We start from the raw sequence: 24,032 nt of genomic DNA on the forward strand, positions 1-24,032 counted from the left end.
ATAAATCGGCTACAGCTGCAGAAGCAGGTATAGCTGATAGCGTTGGTATCAATCCAATATCAGCTATACCTGCTTATGAGGTATTTATAAGATGAATTGTCATCAATTTGCATATTCTCAACACTAAATCAGTGTCATTCTTACTTTCCTCAATAAATAGTTAACACAACAAAACACAACTTTCAGATTTTCATGTATTTTGGAACTGGATCTTTTCCCCCCCAAGACCTTCAATGTAAATGTGCTTGTCTCCAAAGCACTCTGGGTTCAACTTTGGTTGATGTGCTATAAGCTATAAATCAGGGGTGGGCGAACTCCAGGCCTCAAGGACCAGTGTGCTGAATGTTTTATCCAACACAGCTGATTTAAATGGCTAAATTCCTCTTCAACATGTCTTGAAGTTCTCCAGAGGCCTAGCAATGAACTCATTTGATTCACATCTGATTCAGGTGTGTTGACCCAGGGTGAGATCTAATACCTGCAGGACACCAGCCCTTAAGGTCTTGAGTTCCCCACCCTGCTATAAATAAAATAGATGTGATAGTCAACACAGTTCGAATGGTTCAGACATTTGTCATTGTCCATATTTGTGGTATATTTTTGCCATTTCCAAAAAATGTTATTTATTTAACACAATCAATGCTACTGATACCATGTTTATACATATATATGGACCGATTCATATTGGACTGATATATTGTTCAGTATAAAGCTGTATATTCTTCACCTTCAGATGTTTTGTCATTGCAACATTATGGTTGCTGTTCAGGCTCGGTTTCATTTTAACTCGAGCATCTGCACCCTGCCACAGACGTCCTTTTCGGCAACATTAACCGACTCCTTCAATCTTTCTTTTTTACTTGCTCTTGATAAATCTGTCTCTGTGCATCTTAGAAATATAATACAGAAGAGCTTCCAGGCATATTAATTTGTAAAGCTTGCTGCAGCCAGGCCTGTATCAGACACGTCCCAGGGTGCCTTGTGTGAAAATTAGCATTTGATTATTTCCCTTTGCTCTCTTCTTCCATTAGCAACACAACTTTACTGTTCTCAAGGACTGAGAATGCAAATTAGCTATGTAACTAACAAACTGTTATCAGTCTGAATGGTCTCTGTGGGTTTTGCCATCTTTTACGCGGCGGCGAAACCACTCTTCATTAGTGCAAATTGTATTACGTTCAGCAATTGTGGGAAATAAGTGGTGGCAAAACCTCTGAAAAAGAAATTATGTTGTCGGACTGAAGAAAGAAATGTGTTTTGAACGCCTTCATCCACAGGAAGACCTCCCCTCCACCCACTATCTCTGTCCACACAGAGCTGTCAGTCAGTTTATATCTCTTTCTTGTGCCTGAGGTTGATATCAGATACAGAGAGCAGCACATTAAAGTGGTGCCCCTACCCTTCTTTTCCAAAAGTTAAAATGAGAAACAGAGTTGGAATACAAATAGCCACAGATCAAATGAATGGTAGGGATTTTGAGCTCCTTATCTCACTCAGTCAGTCATTTTGGAGCACAGACACCAAAAGGAGAGACTATGGCCTCAGAGGTTCTCTCAGCAAGCCCTCTGGCTGTAGCGCAAACAGGGACATCTTACACACACATCACATTCAATTTTGCCTTCAACATTGTTATTATATTTTTGACAGTTTCTTCAAAGAAGCTATTTTTCTGCTCACGCTTTTGCCATATTTCGGCCTCCCTTTGCTTTTGGGAAATCCAGAGAAAAGTTGAGCCTCTGAGACTTCACTTTGTGCATCATTTGTAAGAAAGGATTTTGATTTTTAAGACAGGGCGTTAAGCCTGCTAATCCCCAATTTATGCTGCCGTTGCTCTGGAACGGTTCCTGACAGGTATTAAAAGTAGGACTGGTGTTTGAAGTTCTTTTCAGCAGCTTCAGTGAGTCCACATTTCAGTGGTGAGGTTAGTTTAGACTTTGAGTGTTTGAGCCACAAAAACACACTCAGAAATCTCCTCAGCTGCGATGTGTTTAATCAGCCTTTGAATGAAATTAAAAGCGAAAAAACAAAGAACGAAAAAAGCTTTTAATTTCCATAGAATTTAGTCACTGGACAGGGCAATGGTTCTCAGCAAGAGGGGTTTAATCGAGAAGGTTGCTGCTGCTTGTCAGAAATATGATTAAGCTCTGAAATAGTCTCTGCCGACTGAACGACCCTTGTTGAGTGTTCACCAAAAGCAACTCATATTTCAGCCCTGCTCCTTGGGTTCAACAGTTGAAGAAATGAAAAGAGAAAACGATCTCTTTTGAATTGCCTATATTTAATACCACATTCAAATTCTTGGGTGCGTGTGTGTGCATGCGTGTGTTTCTCTTCTTTTCAGCAGTGAACGTGCAGAATATCGCTCTGCACAGAATGAATGACTGAATATCATCTGTGCATGCTGACAAATGGGCTATAAAACCACATGTTTCCTTTACATTTCAGTCCGTTACCAGTCCCATTATTGCGTTTTTGAGTTTTTGACAGTTAATAATGTCCCTTTTGATCCAAATACGTTTTTTGATTTTAATCAATAAAGTTTATCAGAGTACTCATCACAGTACAGGGACACAAATACACAGCACAAAATCAAATAGCTTTTTTGTACCACGTTTAAATATATTTCGACACACTCAAATATCCTCTTTCTTCATTTATTTGGTAATATTGTCTCTCATAAAACCTCTCCGAGAGGTAATTACATTAACTATAAAAGAAGATGTAATATGAAGTTTCTATTGCCAAGTTGTACATAATGAAAATAAAGTCCCCTCCCCCGCAGCGTTGTATAATGTTTTAGGCGTGAATATCGCAAGGATTTGTGTATGTGTGTGTGTGCACATGCGTGAGTGTGTGCATTTTTCCTTTGGTTTTGTAATAAAGGAATATTAGAAAACTTATAGAAAAACAACACTTTAAAAGGAATGGAAAATAATCAAACTCTGGACTTCAAATTGCTGCTCAGAAAAACACATAAATACCTCTGTGAGTATAGAATTATCTCCATCTTCCGGACTGATTTTGATGATAGTTATATTTTTGCTTCTAGCTCTATGTGGCTGTAGTATGCCCTTTGGAGCAATAAATGCAACCAAGCTATTATATCTTAGTTTAGTGGTTTATCATTGCTAACATCACCAAGTGTTAGATCCCAGTTACAAGGAAAGTCTAAAGCAAGTGAAGGAAGTAAAGGAAAGGAAGTCTGGACCGACTTTCCATCTGAAGGTCAGAGTCTGGTCCTTTTCCTTAATAGGTTAATAGAAACTGATAGAAGTCGGTGTTGAAGAGCCTGGCCTAGCTCTAACTGCCTATGTCCTAATGCCAATCCCACTAAGACTCTAATGATGCAACTCACTAGCAAACCTCGAGTGCAATCAGCTGCCACACCCGTAACGGCAGCTCTCCTCATTGATCCTTGCACTTGGAAAAATTGCTAGGTTAAACGTTAGTGACCACCAAATAGCCCCCCAGGATCTGTTCAATTCAAGGGCTGGAACAACCCATTTAAACTATTTCTGAGAGGTAACATAAAAAAACAAGTTTTACCTTTATCCACAATGTTAGACTTTAAAACCAAATGGGTATGGTAAATGGCCTGTATTTGTATAGCGCTTTACTTAGTCCCTAAGGACCCCAAAGTGCTTTACACTACATTCAGTCATCCACCCATTCACAGACTATTGATGACAAGCTACATTATAGCCACAGCTGCCCTGGGGCGCACTGACAGAGGCGAGGCTGCCCCACCAGTAGGCAACGGGTGAAGTGTCTTGCCAAGGACACAACGACCGAGACTGTCCAAGCCGGGGCGCGAACCGGCAACCTTCCGATTACAAGACGAACTGCCAACTCTTGAGCCACGATAGCCCCATATTATATTTAAGCAGTTTAGCAGGGGTAAAGCAACCAGCTCGAACAAATACTAGGAATCATGACATGTGATATTCACTCATAGAAAACCTGTCATTTACTTTCCTTGTAGCTAAATACAACTGTGTTATTATATCTTGGTTTAATGGTCTATCTTTGCTAACATTCCCCAACTAAACGATCATATAGCTAAAACTATATAATATATAGTCAATAGAATTTTTATTAGATTAGATTAGATAATTTTTTTTAAGTAATGGCAGTCCTAGATAATTTTTTTTAAAAGAAGGAAAAAGAAATATGTTGGTGTTGCCATGTATGATTTGGTCCATTTGTTTTTGCACAATGGTAGCTTTGCCTTCATAAACCACCACAGCGGATTTTATATCATGCAGTCAATATGTGATTGAAGTGCAGATTTTCAGATTTGATTGAAGGGATTTAACAAAAATGTTGCATTATCTGTTTAGCACTTACAGCCATTTTGAAACATGGTCCACAGTTTTGAGAGGGTCAAAATAAAACGAACAACCTAAAATAATTTCAAATATCATTGTTTTTAATAATGTGATGAACACTGTGATGACCCTACCCACTCAGCCTTCTCTGTTCTGCCTCTTTCTGGTCTTGTGTTGAAGGCAGCAGGTTGTGAAAGGCAGATATTGAGAGACAGCACATCTGTTGGCACTTGGCTAATGGTTTAAAACGGCTTGACGCTAATGTTTTCACTTCTTTCCAGCAGGCAGGAGAACAGTTGGTTTGGGTTTGGCTTTGGATTAACTTCACTTTTCTTTCTTTTAGAGACCTTTGCAACATATGTGAATTCACACTCTTCAAGTGACTGATCTAGCCACTACATTTGTATTTCTTTTAATTTTAATTTAATTACATTTTTATTCCTCTAAGACAAATTTATATATATCTCCCTCCCTTTGTCTGACCTTTGGGCTGGTTCGTGACAATATACTTTGCAGTCAATGACTGCCTGAACCCACAGACACCACCAAATGCTGTCTTTCCTCTTTTGAGATGCTCTGCTAGGATTTTACTGTAGCCACCTTTATTTGTTGCTTGTTTGTGGGTCCCTCCAGTTTTGTCTTCAGTTACTGAAATGCATGCTCTGCTGGGTTGAGATCAGATGACTGACTTGGCCATTGAAGAATTTCCCATTTCTTTGCCCAGAGAAACTGCTAGGTTGATTTTGCAGTTTGTTTTGGATCATTATCCATTTGCGCTGTGAAGCAGCATTTATCTGAATCTCAGCAGAAAGTATAGCCCTGTAAACTTCAGAATACATTCTGCTGTTCCTATCAGCAGTCACATCATCAATGCTAGTGACCTAGTTAAAATGCCTATGCCATAACACTGCCTGCACCCTGTTTGACAGATGATGTGATATGGATTTGATCACCAGAGGTTCTCTTCCCATCATTCTGGTATAGATTAATCTCAACTTTATCTGTCCAAAGACACAATTTTTTCAGAATTGTGGAAAAATAACAGGGCCTTCTTGATCCTCAGTGTAGTCAGTGGTTTGCATCTTGGTGTAAACACTTAATCGTTTCCATTCTTGAAGGTCTGTCTTGATTGTAGTTTCACAATGTCTCCTTAAGAGTGTTCTTGACTACACTTGACTTCTTGACTAGAAAGTATGAACACTTTTGAAACCAGTGAAATAACTCTGCAGTCATCCACTGTAGTTGTCTTCTGTGGTCTTCCAGGAATTTTGGTGCTGGTGAGCTAACTGGTGGATTGCTTCTTTTTTATGAATGCACCAGATTGTTGGTTTGGCAAAGATGATATTCGTGTTCTGGGAACATGAATATCAGCACAAAGAGAGTCATCAGCTAAGATAGAGTACTTCACTACAGACCGACGTAGGGGACACAGCAATGTTGCCTTTGTGAAAAAAGAACACCTCATCAACAAAGGCAAATGCTATTAATTATTTAAATGATGTCTCAACTGACAGCAGTTAAATTTTAAAAAATATATAGAGTCTGGTCACAAAGATCTTATAAACAGCCTAAAATAAGCCAGTTTTGTGCAGCTTAAAGTGTTGTAATGTGATGTGATGTGCTGGTTGTGGTTTGCTTACTTTAGGTGATCCTGTTCATTGACTTCTAATTCACCAAAACAAAATGATTTCAGTATTCAAACCATAATGAAAGAAAAACATACAGGCTCTTTCCACACAAAAAACAGAGCTGACTGAATTTTTAACATATTTTTAGATGAAAGAAGGGCTGAAGATGTTGGCTTGCTAATCTTAAAAGTAAATTTAAAAAAATAGGAAGAATTTAAAATAAAAGAAATCTGGATCCCTCTGAGTCCACTAAACTATTAAGCACCAGTGGACTGGTGAATCTATACCTGATTTTAATGAGCATCCACAACTAGGACAGCTAAAGCTACTGAGACTGCATTAGTGCCCGTTAAGTTAACTGCGGGGATATGCGACACTCACAGAGAAAATGTGAGAATGCTCAGATGTTTTTTTTCCCCCCATCAGAGAGTGGTGCAGTCTTGCATCATGCATGTGCTGCACTCTGGGTTCTTTTTGCCTATGATGATATCATCTTCTTTTATTCTTTCTCACGTTGTACTTCATAAGACATGGGATCAGCATATAGTGAAAAGGACTGGATTTCTCATTTATTTTAATGCTTTACTGAAATACCCTCATGCAGTCTCTTGTAAAAGATATTAGAGGTCTAAGAAAACTTAAATAATCTCATCTAATGTAACACATCTGAGAAGTTCATCAGTGTTTCCTCATTCTAGTCAAAAATACTGCAGTGCATTCTGCCTCCGTCATTTACAATATGTCGAACAGTTGCTTTATAATTCTTGTGTCCTTTCTCTGCATCGCACACACTTAATAGGCAACCTGAGGCTGTTTTAGCTATCAACTGATGCAGTTCTACACATTTTTCTTGAGGCAGAGGTACGTGCAGATTGTAGCAGTTAGGCTTTTGATTAATGCAGTGTTGACTTAATAATAATAATCACTTGGTCACTTATGTTCATGTTTTAGTATTTTATTTCAGGTAGTTTTTAAAAAATGATTTGCCTAATGTTAGTTGCATCAATAATAATAATAATAATAATAATAATAATAATAATGATGATGATGATGATGATGATGATGATGATAATAATAATAATAATAATATGTAAAATGGGTTTCAAGTTAGTTAAAAGGTATATTAACTTTAGAAAAATAAAAATGCTAATTTTATTTTATTTTATTTTATTTTATTTTATTTTATTTTATTTTATAGAGAAGCAGACTGTCTCTCAGACTTTCACACAAACCCTAACAAAAACAAACGCTTCGCTCCAGCCGGCTACTGTGATTGGTCCGTAGACATCCCCGAGTTCTCGCCCTATCTCGCGATGCCAAAGATTCTTCCCAGTGAGAAGCAGACGCTGAACTGTATTCAGTCGCTGTTGTGGCTGGGAGGCAGCAGAGTCAGGCAGTATCTTTCGTTGACCGTGATCCAGCCAAAGGTAAAGCAGGAGTCTTTTAAACTGACCGACAAAGCGAAAAGAAGCTACTGACGTGTCTGGCCAAACTCCGACTTTGCACGACACCTTTCATCCTCCAGGTAAGGTTGCTACCCTTATCGTCCTGTTGGCTCCCGCTGTCCAGACACTCATATGCAGGGCTAGCTGATATTTTCACAGTTGAGTTTTACACCAGCAAAGCAACATTTAACCCCCCCACCAATCTTCGCGTCCTCTTCTGTCACATTTTAAGTTATCCTCGTAAAGCACTTTGTCGATAAGTCATGAAGAAAGCCTCCAGCTGGTCGGCGTGTGTTAACGGAACCAGAGGGGGGGAAGCAGCAACTTCAAAGCCCACTGTCGACTCTGTCTCTGGAATGCATATCCCTGTTAGCTTGTATGCTAACGATACATCTGCTTAGTATAAAGTGGCTTGGCTGGCTCACTACCTAGCTGGCTAATTCGCTTGCCAACTCAACACAGTGATAATAGTTCTGGGTCACTGTCCTGTCGATGAGGCGGTGATGAGTTGGCGAGGCGAGGGAGCCATGGCAAGCTTTTTGTGAATGAAACTGACAAACTTGTTCACCGGTTAGCTAACCTGCAGGCATTGATACTTAAAGCGACAGTTCTGCTCTTGGTTTATAGTACCTTGAATAATTTTAAACCCATAAGTCTTTGCAACAGAATAGCGACTTTTAATGCTAGTACCTCTTAAGGTTAAAAAGAAGGTATCTTTTTGTGCACAACCTTCTCTACAGAGATGATTTTACTCCACACATGCCTCTAGCTGTGAGTTTGTTGTACACTAAAGATAAAAAACCAGCTATGTGTAAAAAGGCTTTTGAGGAGTAGAGAATAATCAGAGATTGAACTTAAACAGCCTGAGCTCTCTGCTGTGGTAACTAAACAGCTGTTAACAGTGCGCGTTTGTTATGGATCTTCTTTAAATGGCATGGGGTGATTTTAGGGAACTGATATGTCCATCTTGTTGGTTTTTCTACATACTCTTACAAATGTGTTTACTCCAGGCAAGAAAAGTTACGAGCCAGACAAAGCTGTCGGAGGAAAGGAAAAAGTTCTGCAGATTATTTGGCCACAGTTTTAAAATTTAACTCTTAAAACATTTCTATATGGGCATTAATTTTATCTGTGCTGATTTTGAGATCATTGTCACCAAATTCATAGGTTTGGTCAGGCTCTACAAAGTACACATTCATTGTAAAACCAGACACAATAACATAAAATAAGCTATATTATAGCAGTGACCGTGTTATATGTAAGATCCTGGGTGTGCCTGTTTTTCTCCTTGACGTGCTAGTCATGTAGCCCGGAATGATGAGGGGGACTGAAGGAGAATCTTTTATATTTTGTTTTTGTCTTTTAATGTTTTTTGTGATTGCCCAGAGGAACAATTATTCCTGTAATAAATGTCTGGTTGTTCAGGAAAATTTTTAAATAAGTAAATTTTAAGATGCATTTATTTGTTAAATGGTAGTTGCATTGTTACTTAGCATTAAGACTTAGTCTGTTGTGTTTGCATTATACGGTCAAAAAAGGCGCATACGCCTGTTGAACTGAGCATGGAATCTGGCATATGCACCAGCTGCCTCTTTAAATGGTGTGCAGACTCTGCCTACATGGTGTACTGCATGTGTTTATGCAAGTGCGTGCCAGTATTCAGGATCTCCTACTAAAAATCTCTTCCCACTTTGGGTGTGTCTCTTCCTTTCTGTTTGATATGATGCCGAGAAAGAGCCAGCCAATACCAGTCTACTCCACTTTTGAACAGTTTTCTGCACTCTAAGTGTTAGAATAGGGACTGATCTTTAGTAGACTTATATAATATGTAAGTTCAAAAAAGGATGTTTCTGCAAAAGTCTTAAATGAAACAGCAGTTGTCAGGTGTGTTTCGTTCATGCCGTACTGCTCTCTGCTCCCGGGTCACTGTGCAGAATTATGAACCAACACTCCAAATATGATCATGGTCAGTCCTGTGTTGCCAAAGCAGTTTGACCTACCTAGGCGTAGACTAAGTGTAAGATCTTTGAAATCATCATTTGGCATTTGGTGATGAGACAGCAGGACATTGTTTTTAAGTATTAGAGAGAGAACTGCAGCGGTTCAGACTGTGTAGGTTATTTATCCTTCCGTGAACTACTGCCGGGAGGTTCTTCTCAGTTGTTACTGGTTGTACCCCTCAAGGCGTACTGGATTAATTGATCACTTAATGCCTAGTATGTTACAGACCTTGACATGCGCTATTGCGTTGAAATAATCAGAATTATTCTCTTCACCTGTGAGATGTCATAATGTTTTAGCTCATGTGTGTTTGACAGTTTAAAGTGAATCAAGCAGTTTAAAGTGAATCCTAGCACAAATAATAGGAGCTGATGGCACATCCATTAAGAATGAATATTAAGGGAAGTGAGACCTACTGTCTTCAGTAATTAATAAAAATGCATATTGATTTGTACATTTTTTTGTAATTGTTGGAGCAGGAGTAGATAGCTGTTTAAAACTCTGTTATTGCTGGTCACCTGTGGTTATTCCTCTGAAAGTGAAGGTAACTCTTGTATACTTTGCACCCTGTTGTATATTCTCCGTTGTACACAGCAATACTATCATTCCTAAACTAAATCCTGTCAGTATATCTTCCTAGCTGATTTATGGCTCTAGCTTTAGTCTTATTGATCTAGCAGGCAGTCATACTGTGTATCGATTCATTTGTGTGAAAATGAGGATTTTTCTCTAAAGGAAATTAAAATCCACTTATCTAAATGTAAATCAGACTTATGGCATACAACCTGATTTACATTTAGATCGATGGCCCCTACACTATGTTCATTCCCATAAGCGTTGTTTGTTTGTTTGAGGTTGTGAACACATCAGAAGACATTTGTGTGGCACGATTTTTCTTTTTTACACGATAGATTTGCAACTAGGGCTGCGTGATAGGACCATAATCTCATATCCCGATATAAGACATTTCTCATACTGATAACGATATATATCACAAAATCATTTTCTGTGAATTCTGTGAATTCCAGGCAACTAGACTTGTGTGAAGTGTTTTCAGCTGGGTGTTGTGTAACTGGAGTTAATTTTTTTCTTATATTTTAGATATAAGTTGTAATGGCCGCCATTTTCTTTGAGAGTCCCTATTACACGGCGTGCTGGAGGGAAAAGCTCGTTCTAACGTTTGAGTGTAAGGTTTATTTTGAGCACCTGATGGCTCTTTTTTGCTTCTCATCCATAAACTCTGTCCATACTCTTTCACGTGATTGTTGTGTAGGTGGTAGAAGAGGTTTGTCGTGTTTGCGTCTGAGGTGGGGACCGGTTTGCGGCATAATTTGCATAGTAAAGTTTTCTGGTCCGTGCCAGAGTTTTCATAATCAAACCATGTCCATGCTACAGGTAGCTGCTCGTTTAGGAGGAAGTTCCTCGATTTGACTGGTCCTTCTGTTTGGCACAAACGATAGATGTTTTAATTTTGTCATCCGATATATTTTGTCATATCGCACAGCCGTATTTGCAGCTCATGTTCAGTGATGAATGCCTTTACCCATTTTATATGGGTAAAAATCTTTGAATTTCATACTTTGTTGAAATTTCTACATAGTGGACTTATCTTTGTTTTTTTTCAGTCAGTAAATGTAAACTGTGGACGCCATATAAAAATGAGATTCTGGAAATCCCTTTAAAAGCATTTGCAGAAGCAGGAAATTCATCATAGTAAAAATTTACCCTTTATGTTGTTGTTGATTTGAGTGCACTTTCAGTTCTGGCATTGAAAATGTTGACATGACACAGATGCAGTGGAAGCCCCTGAAAATGTAAAGTTGTAGTTCAGACTTAAACTGAAATACGTTGTGCAGTTATCCAGAAACTTTATCACCTCATTGTCGTAGCTATTCTGTCAACTTTGGCAATTGGCATTCATCCTCTTCTAAAGCTTGGGGGCTACGCGGTTCCACTTGGTGCTCTGATTTTACATAAAGTAAAGTATTAGTGTTGGTACATTTTTCAACACAAATTAAAGCTTGCTTATTCAGAATTATAGATGTTTACTACAAAGGCAGTTTTTCCACATGAATTTTGGGTACTGTCAAGAGATTATTCTCAGACAAAATCTCATGAATGGAAATTGAGCATTTGGATTACGGTGGTTTTTGGGTTGGGCATCGAGGATGTACAACACATGAATCCCACTGATTCACTGTGAAGTTTTTGGACACATGGCTGCACTATTAGGCTCCGTTACACACACTCTGTAATCAGAAGCTGGCAGGGTTAAAAGTGTGTTTAGTGTCCAGTCTGACTGGTTGAGACATTTGCGTTCTTATGTACACCGCTGGGTGATATCTGGAAAACGTCAGGGCTGCTGCATATGCGTGAAAACTAATTTAGTGACTAAAGCTGCTTAAACGTTACCGGTGCCTCAGTCTGTGCCAGCCAGCTGGTGGGAGTAAGCAAACAAACAAATGTGAATTGGTGCCAATTAATAGAAAAGAAGTAGTTTATATATTGTTGTTTAAAAGCCAGCGAGGGTGTATAGAAATGTGCCTACATGGTTAAAGAAATAAAACCATATTCCGTGGAGCGTGAATTCATACTATTTTTGAGCTGTGGCAGATTGCAGTAATGCTGGCAGAAACTGGCAGTGTGCTGATTACAGTCAGCCAATCAGAACAGAGAGCTGATTTAAAAAAATAAAATCCTATAGAAGACAGAAGATGGTATATACTAATATTTGTACAAATATGTGATCACTGTGAATGAAATTTGCAATTTAATCATTTTCGATCCAAACAAAGAGCAATAAAATCCATGAAGCACTTTCAAAATAATCCCTCAGTCACTTGTGTTGATCAGACAGCTTTACCTGGCTGTCTTAGATGCATTATAGCCATTTCTTGATGTGATGCAAAATGCACCTTCTCATAAGTTACTCCTTCAGCATGATTGTGTTTTTTCCACTTTTCCACTAAAATATTCAGATATGCATGCACCCTCTGATCTCTTAGCATGTTCGCGTTTTCTCCAGTTTCTGGTGTCCTCTGACAGAGCCTGCTCACCCAGCCCACAGAACACCAGAGCTGTTGTTCATATGCTAATCTACTGCACTTGCAACAAATTCTTTCTGAACTCTTTGTTGAACCCACATTCCTCCATTTAGTCCATTGTCTCCAGTAAATATTAAACACAGTGTCCCGTCTAGGGCTATCTGCTGAATTCGGTACCCTGCAATTTTATGTCATTGTGCTTTGATTTATTGTTGACGTCTGTCCTTCCACAGCCATTTCGGTCTCTTTTCTGATGAGTGCCCTTAATCAGCACATTTCACCACACTGCCTGGAACTGTCAAGTGTCCTTGTGGCTGAAGTAGAAAAGTGTAGAAAGCTGTTAAATGATAACAATGTTTTATACTGAAATCTACTCATTTGTCATTGTTTTTTTTTTGTTTTGTTTTTTTTTGTGGTAGGGCTTTCACAGAGAGGGAGTAAAGTGGAAAACAGATATCTATGATGCAGTCTAGTGCTGGGCGATATGGAAAAAATATTTATCACGATATGAATTATTTTATATCACGATAATGATATATATCACGATATACCACCTGACCCGTGGTCATCTGGAAAGTATGCAGTCTGTAAACAGCGAGTGGAGAGGGTGCAGTCTTTGTTTTGAGTTACCGTAAAGCATGTCGCAAATCCGGGTGCATGTAAAGCAGCACCATGTCGCAAAACCACAAGACGGAGTTTCTTTGCGAAAAATATCATTTTTTTATACTTTTAACTTTATGCAAGACAAAATAGAGCCAGAGCTTATCTTTACATTTTACATGCTGTAGTGCCATTTGTGGGAGCATTACAAGTTGCTATACATCAATACAACCGTTACAGCCCAAATTTTAATAATATGTATGCATTAAGTCCATAGTAACTACATAAATTGCAAAAAAGTGCAATAAACTACAAAAAAATTGAAAATCGTTATTGTTTTTTTTTTACATACATTTCTAGTTAGAGAAATTTAAGAGGCTTATCCCTCAAAACTGTAAATACAAAAAAGTTGCACAAAATAGTTTCCAACCACGAGAAATTTATTTTGAGTGTCTTCATAGTTTTATTTTTGAGATACACTAATTTTTATGTACTATAGGAAAAATGAAAATAAATATTATAATGCAAATTTGCAAAAAAACAGCATGTGCATCAAAATAAACTATTTCCAACAGTGTAATTTGACTCCTAAGCATCCCAGAAACGATACAGAAAAGCATAAAGTCAAACATGACTTTTAAAAACACCAACATAGGCTTTGAAGGTAAAAAACTACATTTTGCGCGAAAATGACGTCACTTCCGGTTTCGGACAGGTAATGGCGGAGATGCGATAGTTCGCGCTGACTTATATTCCAAAGTAGGAAGTTTTATGAACAGCTGATCGGATCGGCAAAGCGTGTTTCTGGAATATTATCTTTTTTGTTGCTGCAAGTCTGGAATATTGTTTTTGTTGCTGGAAGTGCTTTTTATGCAATTTTTGCAAAGCTATATGTGGAAGGAAACCGTGACCTAGGGCAAGCTAATGGAATAAGATGTAAGTACAACTCCTACGGTTTCATATGCAAAAAAAATTATTGCGCTACCTTAAGTGGTTCCAGTTCTACAGGGATTTAAAAATAGTTAGGCAAACGGAGTGTGCCTGTTCCGACCGGTTGTAAAGGGTTAATGATATATTTTATGTAATAATTTATAAAATTAGGGTTAGAAACAATAGAAACGATAGAAGACAAATGGCACGATAGACACTTTTCTATCGTCCACACGGTATATATGTTATCATATCGCCCAGCACTAATGGAGTCATCATTATGCTTAAAATTGAGACCAATCTGAGACTACTTGTGTTTGATCTACCTGCTGTTTGTATTTTGCTGTTGTTTGTGAATAAATATCATTCCCCGTTATTTTACTAGTTCAAGTCCAAGCACGTCTATCTCTACAAAAGACTGCAGCAGAAGAGATCTAAAAGCTGGGTAATATCTCCCAGAACTTGTTATTAGGACATGTGGTCCAGCCTCATTGAAAATCAAGTGTTTATAGTTGTGAGTCATACAGAAGGGGGAGGGTTGTGGAGATTAGATATTGTTCAAAAACAGCCGCGACGGTGGGCATTTCCAGGCAGTCACTCTAGAGAAACATGCATGTGATATGTGCCGGTGTGGTGAGTGAGGAAAGACGGCTGGATTCAAAGGTCCAGGCAGCTTTTTCTTCATCTCCACACAGCTGGCTAGTACAAAATTTCAAGTTTCTGTCAAATTCATTTATGTATTTTAACAGAGCGCAGATTTTTTTTTTTTTTTTTTAATGCAAAGCATAATTTATTAGTCTTTGCACACAATATCAAGTTAAAACTAAAACTGTGGATTATCTTTCAATTTACACACAGTAAAAAACTTGAGCTGTCACTTGTGAAGGCATCATGGCGGAAACAAAAGAAATCAGTTTAGACTTGAGAAAAAACAATTGTTGATGCTCATGAAGCAGGAGATAGATATACAAAGTTATCACATCATTTCAAAATGTCAAGAACTGGAGAGATAGAAGTGTCGTCAAAAAATTCAAATTAAGCCACACAGTACAGAACAAGCCTGGCTGAGGTATGAAAGGAATGATTTCAGATACTCTGGAGAGAAAACTAATGAGAGATGTGTCTAAAGAGACCAGAACAACTGCCAAGACTTGAGTGAAAGACTTCGGCAACCAGGAGTTGTAGTCTCAAAGAAGACGGTTACTAAAAATCCTAGAAAGGAATGTACTGTGAGGTTGCATACCAAGAAAAACTCCACTTCTGCAAGAAGAGACACCTTCAACCCTGAATTAAGTATACTCAGGGCAACCTGGAGAAGGATTATGCATACTGGAAGCTCATCCTTTGGTCAGATGAGATGCCACTAGAACTGTTTTCCAAAAGAAAGGCTGCTTATGTTTGAAGGAAAAAAAAAAAGGGAGCGGTGCACTATCCAAAGAACATCGACCCCAAAGTGAAACATGGTGGAGGGAGTATTATGATATGGAGGCGCTTCAGTGCATCTGGAACTGGGAATCTCAACAAGGTGAAAGGAATGAATGAATAAAGAAGGATATGTGAGATTTTGAAAGAAAACCACAAATAGTAACAAAACTGGGTCTGTGTTGTTACTTTGTCTTCCAACACGACGTAAACCCCAAACATGTGTCAGCCCTGGTCAAGAACTACCTCAAGAAGACCAAAGGAAATGTTATTGACTAGACTGTCAAAACCCTTATTTGAATCCCATTAAAAATCTTTGAGGTGAACTAAAGACCAAGGTTCATGCCAGACCATCGAATCCGGAGGAGCTAGAGATTTGAATGGGCAGCAAATGCTCAGGAAACGTGTGTAGGACTTGTTGAAAACTATAATAGATGACTGCAGGCTGTTATCCAGCAACAAGGATACGCGAATGACTGTTAGCATCAGCTTATGAGTTGGACTCTGGTAGTTTTTGGTTTTTGTGAAATTTTGTTTCTCTGTGCAAAATAGTGTAAGCAAAATAAAACTCAAGATGTCTGGAAAAACTCTGTTAAAATTCCTTGCTCTGCTTAACAGCAATAATTTAGTTCTTTGTAGCATGTGTGGTGTTAAGGTGATATTTTTCCATCAAACATGCAGCTCGCTCAGACCACACATCCATGTAATATTTAGGTGTTTAACTGTATAACAGTCATCAACCTGACTGTTTAGAGCTGGTTGTGTGGCATTTCTTCAAAAATCTCTGCTGTCTGAGCAACAGTTGATTTCAGACTTCTGCACAAGTCCTCCCTACAGCATGGCAAGTCATTGTATTTTTTTATTTTTTTATTTTTTTTTTTGCCTTGATTAAAGCAACAGTCAGTGTGATGAGTCATTCTTACACGTTTCTCATGGTTTCCGTCAGAAACACAAGTGATGGGGAAAGCCAGCGCAGATGGGGGAATATTTGCCACATGTATAAAGGACTTCTTATGCTTATGGCAACTATCATTGTCAGCATGACATCTAGTGAAGTGCAGCCACACTTTGAACATTTAATTCTCTATAATTGCCAGTAAAATCAGTGTTTGTGCAGTGCTTTTTTTTTTCTTTTTTGCAAATTAAACACTGAGTTGGTGAGATAACTTGTCTCCAGAACAGTTCTGTCTGTTAAGCTTAGCAACTTAAAAAATGTAAGTATTTATAGCATGCTTCTGTGGTGTTTATTGACCATTCAAAGCACTTCACATCTCAAGCCACATTCACCCATTCACATAGCACTTTATTCTGTGCATACAGGTTCTACCCACACACCATTGGATATATTTGCAGCAGTTGCTGGGGCTCGAACCACTGACCTTCCTGATTAGTGTATGACCCCCTTTAAATACTGAGCCACAGCCACCCACTAACATATGAGCCTTGTGTAGTTGTGATCTACATGTCTGTCTGTTAAGGTAACTGCATGGAGTTTTGACTCAGACTATAGTTGTTTCAAAAAACATAAATTGCTGAAAAAGTCATGGAAATTTGCATTTAAGTAGTATAAGTGATTATATATTTTTATACTAGTCATTTAACTTTTTGTGGAGATTAATTGTGTCTCTTGACGTTAAGTAGTCTTGTGTGTCAGACTCCAACGTGAGTTGTAGCCTGCAGTTTAAGGAGATGTGGACCAAGGAAATACAGATTTAAAAATGTCTGGCTTCATGGGGTATGGATTGATTCCAGGACAGAGGATTGGTAAATTGTGGAAGTAAAAAGGTTTGACATTTCAAATATGGCCAGCTAGCCATGATCAAGGAGCCTTTCCCATACTGCTGCTCTGCACAGACTGACTCTCATCTTCATCACTAGCTGTGTTTTCTTGCCATCTGCCATCAGGTGCCGTGTCCAGAAACAGAAATAAATTGCAGTTACTTTGGTCACTAAAGGTAGCTAATTACCAGTACTATAGGTTATGTTGGGCCTGCACAGTTAATCACATTTTAACCTTGGTCATGGTTTTGGTTTCCCACAGTTAAATGAACATGATCATGCAATACTAAAAATACAGGCTCCACCAGTCGAACACAAGGCAAAAGGAAATCAAGTGGTCCGCACCTGACAGCGTGTCTGCATATCCATACTTAGCTGTTCCTTGCATCATGCAGCTTTAAGTTCCACGGACTTCTCTGGAAGAGTAACATTACAATAAAAGACACATTTATGAAACAAAATTCATATGTCTGGCACAGCACAAGGTGAACAGATTGTCCCTTGACATTGGATCTGTTGTTTGGAAATGCATTAGACTTAGCACAAGGTATGTTAACCAGGAGTAAATCATATGCAAAGAGTGCTGTAGTGCTGTGTCCTTGCTGCAAAGAAGCATAAATAACTCATTCATCCACAAAAAAAACTGTACACTTCAAACTGTAATATAATTAATTCATGAAGTCCAAGAAAAACAATGGAATGATTGCTAACATGAATTGTCCCAACATTTCATATCCACATTGAGCTCACGCAAAGATGCACTGAAATCACCAACATGGGCATATTTCATTTGGCCAAAGATGTGTTTTCACTAAACTTAAAGAGCTTCAGGAAGACTGTCAGCGTACTGGACAAAAGGGGGTCATCACCTTGTACTGTTTCTGTTCCAGAGTGGAAAAACCTGTGCTGTATGTAAAACAACGCAGAGGAAACGGACAGGGGTGTCATAGCTGTTGAGTACTTTGCTGCCAGTGTTATTCAGATCCATCATTCGTGCACAATAAATGGAGTGAAAGAATTTACATTTTGCTTTTAGGAGATGCGCTTGGGTCATGTGAATAAGCAACTTGTTTCTCTGCAAAGATTATTTTATAAAGATGAAATTACAGGAATGTAACATAGCGTAAAGGTGAAAGTGGCGCCCTGTTGATTTAAATTTGTTTTTCTTTTTAATTATATTTTATTTTGATGCAAAGATTTGTACAAATGTGAAAGTAGAGTTCTGTGTGAGTGCAATAAAAAGACATTTTTTTTTATTTAAAATCAGTTAATCACAATTGTGACTGATTATCATGATCTCAGTATTGATCAAAATTATGATAATAATTTTAGCCTTAATCAGTTTAGTCAGCTTACTATGATGACTGTGACCTAAGCTTGTATGGCGTTAGTGGAGGAAAAAAGTCATGCTCAGTGGAGCTGCAATACCAGGATTCACCAAGATAGCAGGATTAAATAAAGAGCTCTATTTTAATCTAAGGAGCTAGAAATATAAATGTGTATCATGAATGCGGACCATGATTTCTATCCTGAAAAGGGAGAAGAGAGTCATTTTATTTGCTGACATTTATTCAACAGAGAACAGCCCAGAAGATCTAGAGATGAGCTTACCTCATCTCAGGGTTAACAAACCTAGTTTTCACATTGAAATGCATGTTAAAGCTTTAGCTGTGCAACAATGTGTTAGCAAATTTGGATGTGTACTTTTTAAAATTTTTCACACTCATACAGATACTTCAGAATGTGTTGTCTGGAAATCTTGCATGCTGTGACAAAGTTAAAGAATAGTCATGAAACTGTGCTGTTAAAGTGTGTAAGAACTGTGTAGTAAGCACACCATCATTACTTTCATAGAAAAGGCTTTAAAGCTGAGGTTTATATGCAGTCAGAATAATGGCAAGGAGCACATGTCTAAAAGGGTCTTTCCTGCTGCTCTAGCTACTATCTCCCGCTGGGATTTTTGTTTCCAATGCAGGCAAAGCTGGGTTTTCCCACAGTGTTTAATAATGGGCTAACAGACAAAGGTCTTCTCTGTGCTGGATGCATGGTTGACACTTCCGAAAACTCAAATCCCTAACGTGTAAAATCTACCCTCGTCACTGGGATCCAATCCTCTGATAAGTGGCTGACTGATGATTGCACGCTGGAAGGTGGAGGATCATTTGTGTCTTTTGTGCAGTTCATGTTTGGGTATTCAGTGCAATAAAGTTGAAAGAAAGCCCCCCTGATTATATGATTGTATGTAATAATCTCCAATTTTCAGATCAGCACAGTCAGATTAAGCAATCAGTCACAAATTCTTGCAGTGATCAGGCCAAGAGACTCGGCAGACTCCACAGTGGACCCCTACCCGTCATAGTTTACTGTTGCGGAAGTGCCAGGGACTGGTCTCAGCGTTCCACCTGACAGCACTGAGATTCATCCTTTTACTGCTTTGCCATAGTTACACTTGAGCAGTGAAGCCACTTGGTGCTCTCTGTCCCTCTGGGTCAGTGCTCTGAGATGAGTTTGTTGAACCATGTTAGAAAAGGCAAGCCATTTGGGCGTGCTAGTTTTTTGGTGTAACGGCTTGTTGCAAATTCTGTAAATTATGTTAAACTGTTTTGTTTTTAATTGCTTGCACTTTCACAATGACAGTTCCTGTGAGTCTTCAGCATTCATGTTTATGTTTTTGTAACCTTTGCTCTTTGTTCGTTTTAACAGTGGGTTGAGGGGGGTTGGGTGGGCCCAGTCTCTCTGTGGGACACCGCTGTTGCTTTGCCCTGTGACCTCCACAGTACAGCCAACCATAGCCTGCTTCAAAGGCAACATGCAGACAGCTTATGTTTGCATTCTTTGGAGCCATAACCCTCCCTTGGGCACTTTCTGCTATATCCCTCCGTCCCACCAAGTACCACCATGCAGAGCTAAAGAAAGTGGGCCTGAAAAAGGGACACAGTCCTATCGTCTTCTGCACTTTACTTTTGAACTTTAGGTAAAACAAGTCTTAAAAAATCTGTCTAACACTAATTTAGCATTATAGATGCAGATCGGATTAAAAGCTGGTGGGTTCAACCAGGCTTTCCAAGGAATTGTAACACTCTACAGGGAGCGAGTTGCTCTGGTTGGCTGGCTCATGATCCTGTGTGGTGTGCTTGTGCCTTCGCCTTCTGTCCCATCTTTCATCAGTACTCAAACCAAACAACCCACTGCCCACCACTTTTTTATAGTCATGAGTTAATCACACATTTAAACTAGTAATGTAGTATTGTTCTTGTCTCTTGCCTTACTCCAAGTGCCTTTCCAGTGGCATTGAATAGCGATGCCACTGTGTTGTCTCTCAGCGTTTCTTTTGTGCAGTAAAAGTTAACAATGCCTTTTGTGTTATACTAACAGGCCAAATGCTTCTCACTTCACTTTTACTCACTACAGCCATTCACTTGTTCAAATAATTGTAATGAAACAGAGGTTAAAAAAACCAAACAGAGCAAAAATAACTTGGCACAAGCTGCACAAACAGCATGTTTGTCGAGGCTGCGCTGGGTTGGTGGTATTTGTGCCAGGGCAGTGTGTGTGTGTGCTTTTCAAAATCCCCTTTCTTTATAACTTGGTTGTGTTAATTGTGCACTCAGTCATACAGAGTTTGAATAGACCATTCTTTTACCTTATTTTGTTATAAAAGAAATGCACAAGCTTGAGGAAAATTGCTTGAATAATAATTGGCAACACATAAAGCAGTAATTCACTTGGCTCTTGCTCAAGAAGCATCTGCAGGAAGTGTTGTTTGTGTTAGTATTTGATTGATATTGAGAGTTGAACATACTTGACTTCTTAAGGTCTGCTATTTATGCGCAGAAAACTGCAACAAGTTTGAGACATTTTTCAAGCAAAAATGCCAAATGTTTCCTGCCTGACTTGTGTCATAGTAAACAAAATATATTAGCATTTTATTTTTTAATAATGAAAGTGGTTAAGTAGTTTAATATGCTCGAGTTATTTATTCTTCTTTTTTAAAGGATTTTTATGGACGGAGTGAATGACCTCACAGTCAGGTTCTTGCGCTGTCTCTTGTAGTAACAAGCAAAAGTCTGTGTAGCATTACACTGGCTCTTATCAAAGCAGGGGCAAGAATAATTTAAGGCTACAGTTGTATTTGTGAGAAGTTCTTTTCCATCCAGCTCGATAATTGAAGGGCTCAGCGCATGAAGCTTGAGTAGTGAAATTTCCCTGGGCTACCATTTTGCATTCACTCTCATAAGAGCTATCCACTCTAACTACCCAATGTGGATAAAGAATGTCTTAGTTAATTGTTTTAATAGCCATCTTTACAACTCGACACCCTCCAATATTGCAAAACTGGGAGACTCGAAAGCTGTCTCATCTTCCCCGAGCAAAATTAGCCTTCCGTGACCTTCCTTCGCTATGCCCCTGTGACGTTCACGCTTGATTAGGCCTGCAAATGAAGTTTTCCTTCTTTTAGGGTAGGAAGTGCGACCTTGGGCCGAGAGACCTGTTAAGTCTTTATTGGATTGGCTGGACATACTAAGCTCAGAAGACGTCTCAGAAGAATTTAGTTGCAGCTGCTGGACCTGCTTCATCAGCACTTGTTTCATATTTTCATGGCTCTTTTGGAGCCTCATGTCTGAACACATGGTAGCAGGTAGCAGCCAAATGCTTCAGATCAAGACTCAGTACTTAAAATCATAAGACCCCCAATTAGTCAAATTACAAACTACTGAACTACCGATTTTACTGTGTTTTTAAATGTGAGCAGTCATTGAAGATATTTTTGATATGAGAACTAAAGCAGTTAAATGGAATGCCATTAATGTTTTTTATTTGAAATGCCAGTCACAAATTCTTCACTTAAAAAACACGAAACATGTATTCCAGCTTTCTGCAATTGTATGCATGTATGTACGCTGACAAGTGAATATCGGAAAGCGCTGGAATAACATGTGGCAGCATGTCCAGGAACCATGATAGAGCCAGGTGCTTTGTACACTGGTGCACAGACCAAAGCTTTAGGCTTCCTAATTTACTTTCTGTAGCTATTTTCCCACATACAAATGAGCAGGACATTTTTTTTCTAATTTCAGCAGCCTCTGCACTAATGAGCTTCTGCTCAAACTGGCAGGCCAAAAAGGATTTAAGCTTGGGCTAACTAGTCATGTACAGGCAGTTTTTTTTTTTTTTTTTTTTTTTTCTCCCCCAATTATTACCACAAAATTAGGAAGGCATTTAACACACAACGGGGCAGCACAATAGCTGAGTGGTGAGCACTGTTGCCTCACAGCGAGAAGTTTTAAATCTGTTGGCCTTTCTGCATAGTTTGTTTTTACTCCCCAGGAGTGGGGCCGTTCTGGGGCCTCTCGTTTGCTGCAGTTCACCTAACCTGCTTGTGGTAACAGAGTCCCAGATGAACGCTGCAAATCAGTGCTGGCTAGTGCACGTTAGAGGGAGATCGAGACTCCGTGAAGACTTGAGATTATTGGTGTTTTGACCACGTTTTAGTGGAAACACAATAAGATCGACTTGTAAAGATTATGTTCCATAAATATGTCCTTTATGTTTGTGGATGCTCATAATAATAAAATTAAAATTCTGTCATTCGTAATGATTCGTTAAAACTCTTATCAGTTTTCTTCCAAAGACATTGAATACCTGTTTGTGCTTTTATACTAGTGAGTATCAGTGTCAAGCTTAGAGACTTGTGAATTGTTATTTGCATAGAAGTTTACTGACTCCCGTTGTTGTCTTTTTGTTTTCTTCAATATTGTGGCATCTCATTATGAATACTGCACAAATGTAGGAAAGCCGGATGGAGAAAGATGAGTGAACTTACTGCATCTCTTACACATGAAGAAGTGCAGCTGCATAAACAGGCTTGGCTTTACCATTACAGTACAGACATGTCTCCTCTCCTGCTTCTCTGCTGCCTCTGTCTACTTTATATCTGTCCCCATGCCTGACTAGCATATTTGCTATTCAGCTCAGCTCTGACAGCCCTGTTAGCAGTGACGAATGTGATGGAGCCTGGCTCTTTCAACGTCATATCTTCAAGTGACTGTATGGATCTTATCTATAAGGGACACTGATAGTACTACCCAGGGAACAGCCTTGTTTGTGTGTGATGGTGTAATTAATTGATACTGCATGTATGGATGATCATAAATAGACAGTTTCTTGACTAAGGGTTGTTTAATGGACGTTTTTGGACATATAATTTGTGTAGTTTTTTTGTTTTTATTCGTTTTTTGTGTGTCATTATCTGCAACCTTGTCTCTCTTTACTGTGTGCACATATACAAGACAGACAAACAGTGAACCATTCAGAAAAGCAGCTGTAGAGCGCTGTTAGAAGTCAAAAACTCCCCTGATTACCCTCTTTACGAGTTCGCCTGCAGTTTTGCAACACTGTAAGATTTTAAACACTTACTAGTCATCATTTTTCTTCAGGGGGTAAGAACTAAGATTTGTGGTATTGCATTAATGTTCATTTTGCTTCAATTCAGTGCTAAAGGGTTAGTGGATAATAATGGCAGTAGTTACAAATGGAACAGCTTTCGGTTTCCACCATGGTAAAATTCCTTGTTTATGCCGGGTGGTTAATATCACCTTTTGACATTTTAATTATCATCAAAACCATGTTTGATTAACATGCTTTTATATAACTCTGCAGACACAAAGTCAACAGCTTTCTCTCCCAGATGTAACTGCACAAGCAGTGTGGGTTTATTTTAAGTCTATAAAATATGGTGGAGATTTTTGGAGCCTTCTGAGAGGAAGAAGTGCAAAGTTTGGTTGTATTCCTAGATTGTGTTGCGGAAGACTTCTGTTGTACATGGAGGAGGGAATGATTTCATTGTGTGCATAT

At 38.8% G+C, this 24,032-nt stretch overlaps 1 protein-coding gene across 1 annotated transcript in view; it reads left to right on the forward strand.

Annotated features, from left to right (window-relative positions):
- Nucleotides 1-7,276: 7,276 nt before the first annotated feature.
- glceb (glucuronic acid epimerase b) overlaps nucleotides 7,277-24,032 on the forward strand; it is a 55,104-nt gene continuing 38,348 nt past the window's right edge. Inside the window, exon 1 of the mRNA XM_003456741.5 lies at nucleotides 7,277-7,481. The gene's annotated coding sequence lies outside the window, so the exon portion shown is untranslated. The remainder of the gene's footprint in view (nucleotides 7,482-24,032) is intronic.

The sequence above is a fragment of the Oreochromis niloticus genome, linkage group LG1 (genome assembly GCF_001858045.2).
Source record: "Oreochromis niloticus isolate F11D_XX linkage group LG1, O_niloticus_UMD_NMBU, whole genome shotgun sequence".
NCBI lineage: Eukaryota > Metazoa > Chordata > Actinopteri > Cichliformes > Cichlidae > Oreochromis > Oreochromis niloticus.